At 48.7% G+C, this 7,461-nt stretch overlaps 1 long non-coding RNA gene across 1 annotated transcript; it reads right to left on the bottom strand.

Annotated features, from left to right (window-relative positions):
* Window positions 1-849: 849 nt before the first annotated feature.
* On the bottom strand, window positions 850-2,525 carry LOC112579896. The gene is made up of 3 exons (XR_003104169.2): window positions 2,305-2,525; window positions 1,744-1,861; window positions 850-967 (listed from the first exon to the last, which is right to left on the bottom strand). It is a non-coding gene; the product is annotated as an uncharacterized LOC112579896 (long non-coding RNA).
* Between the last annotated feature and the right edge of the window lie 4,936 nt (window positions 2,526-7,461).

Below are 7,461 nucleotides of genomic sequence, written 5' to 3'. Positions count from 1 at the left end.
TTTCTTTCCCACACACAGGAAATCCTGGGGAGGCTGAGCTTCCTGACCCCGGGGGAGCTCGCAGCACTGGGTCAAGGCTCTGCTCCTCCTGCGAGGAAATGTTTGAGTGGTTTGAGGGAATCAGCACTGCCTTCCTCACTGCCCGGAGAAAGGGAAAGTATACAGTCCTGGGTTCTAGTCCTCACTCTGCCCCTCGTTTACTGAGCTGTTCCTTTTCCTTCCCTGGGTCTTAGAGCCTATGTGGTCTAGAGGCAGAATAATCGTGCTTTGGCATAGCTTAGAACTGCTGCATCTCCTCAGAACTCAGGCCTGGCACATTATTTCATTTCTAAAAACTTTTACGGGGTTCAGAAAGTCAAAACAGACAAGTATTTTGGAAACCAGTATTAGCAACACATAAGAAGAGTTAGAGTGATTTGCCCTGTAGATGGAATTTTCCATGGGAAATAATTTTAAATATATGCTTCCTTAATAAATTGACACTCCACTAGAAAATATTCTCTTTTTTCCAGGCTTGCTGCAATCTCGACATTGCAGCTCAAGTTTGAACCATGTTGCTTTCCAGCTTGAAACTCATCTGTGCGAACACGGTGACTCCTGCAGTGCTTTGCATGTAGCCGATGATTAATTATGGGATTGATTGATTTCCAGCTATGGCCTGGGAAGATGCCCTGGGAAATCTTGTTGGGGGATTTCCCTGGTGGTCCGATGGTTAAGAGTCTATCCTTCCACCACAGAGGGCACGGGTTTGACCTCTGGTCAGGGAACTAAGAAAATATCCCATATGCATGTGATGCAGCCAAAAAATAAGGGGAAAAAAAGCTGGTTATTACTGTATGAAAAGTAAAAGTAAAAAGGCTATGAGTGAAGGCTCAGAAAGCTTACCTAAGAGTAAGGTGCTTGGTGTAGATAGACACTGTGATGCTGGTTTTGGTGCTCAGATGTCCTTTTCTAGCCATTTCAGATTCTAGATAATAAAGTCACTGAATAAAGTTACTCCCATTAAGTGAGATGCTATTGGGCGTGCACATTCTATCAGTTAGAGATGCATTAAGCTGCAAGTTGTAGGACACAGTGGCTAAAACTACAAAAATATTTATTATTTGTGCTCAGTCGCTAAGTCATATCCGACTCTGGGACTCTATGGACTGTAGCCCACCAGGCTCCTCTGCCCATAGTTTGTTCCAGGCAAGAACACTGGAGTGGGTGCCATTTCCTACCCTAATATTTATTGTTTGCCTGTCTACAAATCTGGATGCAGGAGACCACAGAGTTGTTCCAGCAGCTTAATGATGTCATAAAAGACATGGATTCTTCCTACTTTTTCACTCCTTCATCATTATATTTGAGAACCTCATGGTCCCAGGATGGCTATCACTTCTGTAACCATCATCCTTGTAACCCTAACTGAGTTCTCTTCCTTCTGATTTTTTTATCAGGGAAGCTCCCTAGAAGCATCTCAGCATGTTTTCTCTTACGTCTCATTAGCTGGAACTAGGTCACATGACCATCTGCATTAGTAATCCACTGCTGTAAAACAAATTACCCAAAACCTAGCTGCTGCAGTAAACATCCACCATCTCTAGAAGTTTCTGTGAGTTAAGTATCCAGGAATGGCTTAGTGGGGTGGTTCTAGATAAGGATCTCTCAGGAGTGATCTGTGCCTGACTCAGTTTATAAAGGTAACTGTGTGCCAACATGGGGAAGTCAATACCATTGAAAGAAAAGTTTAATGTTACTTACAGTGCCCCTAGAAGCAGAAGGTATAGTGAGCCACGAAGGGCTACAGGTGAAAGCAGCAGTGTCAGTCAGGAGGCAGAGAGGGAAGAGAAGCTCAAGAGCACAGCCTTTCCTGGGGTTTCTGTGGAAAGGGCAAACCAGGGCAGAGTAAACTGCTTAGGACTGGCTAGCTTGAAAAATTCCAGTGGGCTTTGGGGGCGTAGGGACTGCCCCTTGCTGTCCAGTGCCTGCCCCTCTCTGGGTTGACTTACAGCGCAGGAAATACTGGTTTGGTATGTGACAGTTAGATAAGGAGGTAGTTGTGGGTATGGACTCAGAGTTGGTTGGTTTGTACATGAAGAGTAGGCTCACGGAACAAGCTGTTTACTGTGTCTAGGAATGAGCTGGGCTCAGGAGGGGCAGTCTCTTCCCAGACACCAAAGTCCCCAAAGATATTAAAACATCATAAAACATAGAAAATTAAAACTATGATTAATACGAGTATCTCCCTGGCTCATGATGCAGTCAGAATATCGGCCCATACTGTAATCACGTGAAGGCCTGACTGGGGCTGGAGCCACTCACCCATGAGCCTGCATGTTGGTGCTGGCTGTTGGAGGGAGGACTTAGTTCTTCCCACATGGGCCTCTCCACAGGGCTGTTGAGTGTTCTCACAAAATGGCAGCTAATTTCACCCAGAGTGAGTCATCAAAGAGAGCGGGGCAACAATGGTCTTTGTGACCTAGCCTTGGAAGTCACTCTTTGAAATGAGTCAGGAAGTCCAGCCTATATTCAAGGAGAGGGAGTGAGCTTCTTCTCTTTGAAAAGGAAGGTGTCAAGAAACTTGCAGTCACCAGATCATCCTTGACTGCAGGGGAATTTGGGAAAGCAAAGGAGACCAGAGTTGTCAGGACTAGCTTATACACATATGATTCATTGCCTGGGACACAATGCGGCTCCAGACAAAATCAGGGCTCAGTTAATGAAGAAGGAGAAGGAAGGCTGATGGGAAGATGGTCGAGTGTGTCAGCCACAGTCATGATGACAAGGATGAAAGAGAATAGGGCTGCCAGATAACTCTCTGTCTCAGTATGCATGAGACAGGGAATTCCCTGGCATAGGACCTCCTCCTGTCACTGCCAAGGGCGCAAGTTCGATCCCTAGTTGGGGAACTAAGTTTCCGCAAGTCATGCAGTATAGCAAAAAAAAAAAAAATCACATGGGACATACTTGTATGAAAATACTACTTTTTGTATGTCTGAAAGTCAGACTTAACTGAGTGTCTTCTATTTTCATTTGCTAATACTCTAGCACCCACTCTGTGGGAAATAAGTCTTCAATAGTCACAAAAAGGAGGCCAATGAGAGTATTTCTTGGGCAAAAGGAGACTGGGACTGTCTAGGGAGAGGAACAGACATTTCAAAGCCTGGATGAGGTTTTATTAGGGAGGCAAGGTGGGTGAGGTTGAAGTCTCCTGTGTCCCAATCGGTCTTCTCTGTTCCCACCACCACCACCATCACCTCCACTCTAATCTCAAACACACCTAGGAAGTTTCCAGCCAGAAGTACCTCTCTTCTCAACACCCTGAAAAGCCAACTCACAAAACCAAAGTTGGGGGTGGGGGCAGCGCTGCAAAATGCGTGCACGGGGTGTGGGAACATGGAGACTTGCTGTGTGGCCTCAGGGAAGGCCCTGCCTTCTCTGGGCCTCCCTTTCCTTGGCTGCATAATGAAGGGTTGGTCTGAATGGTCTCCAAGGGCCCTTTCACTTGGCCTACGTGTCTCCCTCCCAAAAGGAAAAACTAGAGGCAACAAAAGGACATGGGTGGTTTCTCTGGTCCCATCTCCAAGCCAGATTCAAACGAAAATGTCCGAGTGACATAGATTTAATATAAACAGTGATGCATTAATACTTACAAATACCCCAAAAGGAGTCCCAGATGGGCTATTTTTATCCCTTAAAACACACACACACTCCAACCCCCATCATCTCCACCCATGAGAGTTCCTCCAGTTGGTTTTTATAGGAAGACAAGAGTTCCAGTTAAGAGTGCTAATTAAACAGCTCTGACTGTGGGCAGCAGGAGGCTGGCAAAAACCTCCTCTCCGGGCATGATGTCACCGCAACTGTGCATTTCTCATGACCCAAGAATGTGAGTGTGTTTGCACTGCACGTCGAAGCCGGTGATGCAAGCGCGGCCTGGTAAACAGGCCCCAGACAGGCAGGCCCTGCAAGGAGACGCGGTGCAGAGGCCTGGCGGAGGCCCAGGTGGGGCTTAACTCCTTCCTGGCAGAACTGGCTGCTGGGCCATGGAGGCTGAGCCAAGGAACCTTCTCTCCTCCGTCCCTGCTTCTCTCCCAGCCAGGGTCCCTGGCGATGGCAAGCCCTAAATTTAGAGTCAGTGAGGCCAGCATTCCCACCTACCATTTGCTTGCTCCAGGAACTTGGGCATGTGATTCCTCTGCCCTGTGTCTCAGTTTTCTCATCTGTATAATGGGGAGAGGAATCAGGTCCTTAACATCTACCTTTCACACCATAGTCCAGAACACCTAGACAACCAAGAGCTTTTCTGTAGACTCCAAGAAAACTCATTTGGAGGCAAAATCTGACCCAAATGGACTGAAGCTGTGTAGAACTTTTATTTACCAACGCTCACACTTCTCACTACAGCAATATCTGTTGTTCGATTGGAATGAGTGGGCCCAGACCCCACCCCATCACCATTTAAGATCCCCCAAATTTCTGAATTCTGAAACCCATCCAGACCCAAGAGTATTGATCTAGCATTGTGGGCCTGGACCACCAGGCTCTGGTTCTTTGAGAGACTTACCGAGAGATTGCCTTCTGCTGGAAAGTGAGTCCTGGAGGACAGAGCTTAGCTCTCACCCCACTGTGCCCCCAAGCAGCCAGCTCAGTGCCTGGCACACGGCAGGCACCCAACCGATATTTGTTGAATTAATAGCTGAAGTTATTCAAACCCCATAAATTCTATGGTGGTGATGAAGGGGAAACTGAGGCCGGAGCCTCTGAATTGGCCTGCCCTGGATCCTTTCCCATAGAGGGAGTTATGGCTTTCACCAAAAATGGTAGCTGCTCTTATTTCTCGGCTGGCCAGCTCACAAACAGCTTGATGACCCCCCTCCAACATTCCAGGGCAGCCTCCTCCCTGGCTGGCTGGTTTGTGGGCATCAATGAGTTTTCTTTGGCCAAAGTTTCAGCTGATTTTTTTTTCAAAGGGGGGGTCCATGTGGAAAGCTTGCAGTGGGGAAGGGATGATCATGGGATGTCTGGGGAAGATGGGATCTGGGGGGCAACCTGAGATTGTGGATGAGACCCCCAGACCTGAGTTCTGAGGACTGTGAATGTATTAGTTTTAGCCCTAGGGCTGGAGAATTATCCAGACCCATGTGGAGCTGCCAGAATGGAAAAGGCCTCTGCAATGTGGTTTGACCCACCCTCAACTGCTGTGGGGCCCCAAGTAACTCTCTTTCCCTTTCTGGGCCTTAGCGTGAGGGAGATGAAGAATCCAGCACAGTGGATCCAAGCTGATGTTGTTGACACAGACTGGAGTCCATGCCCAGGCTCTTCCCCTCACTGGGCAGGGAGTTAGGGCGAGTCATTTTCCCTCTCTGAGCCTCAGTTACCCCATCTGTAAAATTAGTTCATTAGTTCATTTCATCTTCCCAACCTCTTTCAGATGGCTGCTAGCACTGCCCCCATATTTCCAAGGAGGAGACTGAGGTTCAGAGAGTGAAGTAACTCCCACAAGGCTGCAGAGCTGGTTGGGTAGCAGAGCTGGGATCTGTCAGACTCTTAAGTATTTCATATCATGGCCTCAGGAAAGATCCAGCAGACAATTCACACTCCGTTCCTTGAAGCACTGAATTACAGGGATGTTGTTCTGATGAACGAGTCTGGTACACAGCAATGATAAAGGAATGTTAGGGACTATTACCCTTGGCCTGGATGAGCCTCCTGATCTGATATTCCATGTTATGCACTTAGAACAATAATAACCTCATTGTCTGAGCACCCACTATGTTTGCGGCTATGTGCTTCGCGAGCATTAGTTCATTTCAGCCTCCCAGCCTCTCTCAGATGGGTACAAGCACGTGTGCATGCTAAGTCGCACTGCCCCTGTGTTTCAGAGGAGGAGACTGAAGCTCAGAGAGGTGAAGTGACTCCCACAAGGCTGCACAGCTAGTGGGTAGCAGAGCTGGAATCTCTGTCAGACTCTTAAGTACCTCAGACCATGGCTTCAGGAAAGATCTAGCAGACAATTCCACACTCCATTCCTTGAAGCAAAAGATTTCAGGCGCAGCCGGGCCACCTCCTGATGTGCTGGGGCCATAGTTCCCCCAGCGGAACTATGAGGAAGGGCCTCCCTGCCCTGCCTCCCCTGCAGGGCTGAGGTGAAACATTGCTGATCTTGAAAAGGACTTTGTAGGCTCTGAGATGGGACGTGCATGCTGTGCATGCTAAGTCACTTCAGTCTTGTCCAACTCTTTATGACCCTATGGACTGTAGCCCGCCAGACTCCTCTGTCCATGGGATTCTCCAGGCAAGAATACTGGAGTGGGTTGCCATGCCCTCCTCCAGGGGACCTTCCCAACCCAGGGATCAAACCAGCATCTTATGTCTCCTGCATTGGCAGGCGGGTTCTTTACCACTAGCACCAACTGGAAAGCTGAGATGGGATAGGCATTCTCAACGTCTCAGTCAGGGGGAGGCAAGGGAAAAAAAATTAATCCTCCCCCAGCCACCCTGGCAAGCGTCAGACTACCTCTGGTCACAGAGGGGCTGAGTAGGGAAGGTAAGTGAGGAACAGCTGCCTCCAGACTGGAAAGGCGCTGGATTAAGGAGACTACTCAAGAGCCAGGAGCGGACGGAGAAGTGGGCCCAGCCCTTCCCCAGAACCCAGCTCTCACCGCCATCCAGCCCTCCACGGGGAGCGGGCAGTACTGCCTAGTGGCCAGGAATCTGGCCTCCAGAGTCCAACAGGTCAGGGTTCAAGCCTCACCTCTACTCATCTCTGTTGAGTCTGGGGTGGGGGGTGTATTTGTTTTAAATATTTATTTATGCGGCTGTGTTGAGTCTTAGTTTTGGCATATGGGATCTTTCATGGCAGTGCACAGACTCTCTAGTTGTAGCCTATGGGCTGTTGCCTCCTCAGAATGTGGGATCTTAGTTCCCCAACCAGGGATTGAACCCTTGTCCCCTGCATTGCAAGGCAGATTCTTAACCACTGGACCACCAGGGAAGTCCCCTCTGCTGAGTCCTTTGGACATCCACTGTCTGAGTACATTGTCAGAGAAGACTCTTGAGAGTCCTTTGGACTGCAAGGAGTCCAGTCATTCTTAAAGGAATCAGTTCTGAACAGTCATTGAAAGGACTGATGCTGAAGCTGGAGCTCTGATACTTCGGCCACCTTATGGGAAGAACTGACTCATTGGAAAAGACTCTGATTCTGGGAAAGATTGAAGGCAAGAGGAGAAGGGGATGACAGAGGATGAGATGGTTGGATGGCATCACTGACTCAATGGACATGAGTTTGAGTAGGCTCCAGGAGTTGGTGATGGACAGGGAAGCCTGGTGTGCTGCAGTCCATGGGGTAGCAAAGAGTGAGACACGACTGAGCGACTGAACCGAACTATCTGAGTACAGTCTTTCCAACTGTGAAAAGGGGGTGATCATGATAAGAGCCTCGCCAGAACTATGGTACGGATAAGACTTGGCCCATGG

The sequence above is a fragment of the Bubalus bubalis genome, chromosome 17 (assembly GCF_019923935.1).
Source record: "Bubalus bubalis isolate 160015118507 breed Murrah chromosome 17, NDDB_SH_1, whole genome shotgun sequence".
NCBI lineage: Eukaryota > Metazoa > Chordata > Mammalia > Artiodactyla > Bovidae > Bubalus > Bubalus bubalis.
Note: the sequence above shows the minus strand (reverse complement) of the source record. Positions and strands in the feature narration are given on the sequence as shown.